This window comes from Phalacrocorax aristotelis, chromosome 7 (assembly GCF_949628215.1).
Source record: "Phalacrocorax aristotelis chromosome 7, bGulAri2.1, whole genome shotgun sequence".
In the NCBI taxonomy this organism is placed as follows: Eukaryota; Metazoa; Chordata; class Aves; order Suliformes; family Phalacrocoracidae; genus Phalacrocorax; species Phalacrocorax aristotelis.
Genome location: NC_134282.1, coordinates 43,382,259 through 43,385,793, shown reverse-complemented (window position 1 = coordinate 43,385,793; position 3,535 = coordinate 43,382,259).

Sequence of the window (3,535 nt, the reverse complement as noted above, 5' to 3'; positions counted from 1 at the left end):
GCATCTCCTGCCCATGAGTATTTTTGCTTGGCTCTCCCTTATGGGTGTCAGATGACATTTCCTCTGCTGACTGTGTGCCTGTTCGACCTCTGTTCTTACTTGTCTGAAGTAATGTGAGGGGTTTTTTGGTATTGAAAGGCGTTCACAAAGCTAAAAACAGTTTTCAACATCTTAATTTAACATTTGTAAAGTGTAAAACCCTGTTCCTTTAAAAAAGAAATGTAGAAGATCAATCTCTTCTGAGCTCCACCCCATTCATCACAGTAATAGCAATTTTGGGTGGATCTGGTGTTGATAATTTGCAAACCATTAAGGATGTTTTAGAGGCAGTATGTTTTTTTAACAAAAAAAGCTTTAAAGATTTTTTTTAATGTTAGAATTGCTTCCCCATTTAAGTTGTAATCTGAATAATTTCTACTAGAAACACTGGTAAAAGTTACTCACGTTTCAAGTGTTCTAAGTAACAAATTTTAAATTATCCCTACAACTTAATTCTCCTTGTAGGGAAGAAAAAATCGTTTAAAAAAACCTAAACCAAACAACAACAAAACCAAGACAAAAAACATACAGAGCTTTCTTCCTGTCCCTTCTCATTCCCACTCTGAGCCACAGTATTTGGAGTCTATTGCAACTTCCTACTCAAATAGCTTCCTTAATCTCATTTGGTTATTTGTAAAATGAACATATTTTTGAATTAACTGCAATTATTATTTCCTGTTTTCTTATAAAGAAAGGCAACCTGATTATTTGCATTATTTATATGCACTATAGCTATTTGATTTAGGGGACAACTTTCTGCAAGTTGAGCCAATACATAAATGAGAAGGGACTAATAATGAATCAAAATAATCTTGAAGTTAATAGGAAGTTTCCTATTGGCTTCTGTGAGCTGAATACACCCAAGTAACAATACTGGAAGTGCAAGATCCAATATATTAAAGATGTATGTATTAATAAATGGATCGTGTTCTATCCAGTGTTGTGTATAAAAGACATTGCATCTGATGGGCACTTTGAGGCAATGAAGACTGACTGCTGAAACTTAGGAACCTGGTAAAACAACCCCCAGTGATTCTCAGTAACTAAATTTTAATACTTTCAACAGACAGGAGTGGAGGAAAAAAATCCCCAAATAATTTTATACCCAGTAAGAAATCACAGACTCTAGATCAGATTGTCTCACTTAATTTACTGGTATTTAGAAAACCTGAGGAAATGAAGTCAGCCTTTGGAAAGTTACTGAATAAAGGGAAGTGCAGATGAGAGCTGTACTGAGCTATTTGCTGGCTGGAGGCTCATCGCTATTGTACATGGGTCAGCAGTGCGCCCTTGCAGTGAAGGTGGCCAACTGCATATGGGGCTGTATTAGTGGGAGTATAACCAGGCAGTGGAGGGAAGTGATTCTTTCCCTCCTTTGGTACTTGAAAAACTGCATCTGCAGTACTGTGTCCAGCTCTGGGCACCCTGGTAAAACCAAAACAAAAAAACCCACCCCACCCCTAAACCCAGAAAACGTTGATACCTGGAGCGAGCCTGGCAGAGGGCCACCAGGATGGTTAGGCACTAAAGCAATGCTCTCTGAGGAGAGGGTTCGTTCAAACTTAAGAAGCAAAGGTTGAGGATCTTATTGCTATCTTCAGGCTGTAGAGGAGATACAGAGCCTGGCTTTTCTGAGTGGTGAGCAGTGGTAGGATGAGAAGCACAGGCACAAATTCTGACAAGGGAAATTCCTACTAAGAAAAATGAATGACAATCAAGGTTGTAAAACAGTGGAGTATGTTACTCCAGAAAAGTGCAGTATCCGTGCTTGGAGGTATTGAGAACTCAGCTGGATAGGGCCTGAGCAGCCTACTCTTGGTACTGCTTTGAGCAGGGGACTGGACCAAATGACCTCCACGTGTCCCTTCCAACCTCAATTCATCATTGATTCTATCAGAGCTGTATGCAATGCTCTCATAGTGTTATTTCTCAAAGGAAGGGCCTTGCAAATGGAATGTGGTGGGTTAGGAGTCTAATCCCTGGTCTCTTATTACCTATTTTATTATTTCAACTGCATCATGGGGCAACTCCCTATCAACCGAGACATCTCATAGCTAGAGGAACACTGGGATGGAAAACAGAGGCAGAGACACCCAATCCCTTGCTGACACAATGTTAGAAGGAATGTAGGGTCTGATTCAGCTGTCTTTGTTCGAGTCAGTAGGGAGTTCTGCATAAATAAGAGCTACAAGAAGAGGCTCCTAGTTACTGATTTCCACCCACTTGGAATGTATTAATTCTAATAAAAAGCTATATCCGTTTTGCTCAGTATCTTAGCCTGAAAGTTCACCCAGCAGTTGGCATTTCATGCTAAGCCATGAAATTTGTTTCACTTTGCTTCTGAGCTTACAGGTGGGATTTACGAGGTCATCTGGGACAAATGTAAGATTGAGGAAACTCAGCTTGCAACTGTTACTCTGGCAAAGTTCCCATTAAATTTGATGGGGTTATAGCTGAACAGAGTAGTAGTATATATATTTCCTTTTCTTGCACTAAGGCTGGATTAAAATTTTTCTCTTTAAATCAAAGAAGCAATTGCTATTGTTAAACTTTATGCTTTCTAGCTGTATGCATAGAATTAAACACGTTGGTGTATATATTGTATTAGATAGATTGGGATTAAAAAAAAATCCATTCCACTGTATTTTAGTTGTATTTCTGTTCAAAACTAGTCTTACAAAAATAGGTTGTTCTTCCCCTTCTTGGAGGACAGAAGTCATAGGATTTCTTCTGGTTTAGTTATCTTTTCTTTAGGACTGCCATGGATAACTGTTAATGTAATCTTATATGCCTTTAGTAAATGGAGATGTAGTATAACAGTTTCCTTCTTACTAGGTAAGGATTGATTTAAAATGAGACCTAGTTTTAGAACAGAAAATAGCTATGAATGTGGCACAGAACTTCCCTAAAAATAGTACTGAGAAAGGGGTGTCTGAATTCGGACATCTGTTGAGTTTCCTCGTGCTTTCTTTGTCACTGATACTGAAGAATCCAGGTGTTTTAGAGGATTAAGAATATCTGTTTCATTCAGATCTTAGTAAAGACAAATCCAATTATTGTTTGACTTCTACAGTTTTTGGTGGGGCGATATCAACATTCACCTTGTTCTTGTAAATGAAAGGAATAGTTTTGTTTAAAACAACATAAATTCTGTGTGAAAACTATTCTATACAGGCATAAACAGGAAAGATGTGTTCTGAATCTGCATGAAATGTAATAGGTTTATGGTCATCTAGGATGCAATTGAGATAAAATACTGGAATTTCCCCAGAAGCACATAGGCACCTAATGTCTGAGCTAAGAGAGACCTTGTTTTAATTCTTATAGTATTATGGAAATATTACCCCAACACTTTGCACGGTACCACCAATTATGGAATTATGTGCTAAGGTAGATTGGATTTCTTCCCCATCACTGTAAACTCAGCTGACAGGTGAAAACTTCAAATAAAACCATTTCTAAAAATGAAGTAAAAGTCTTAAGTGAAATTTGTCCC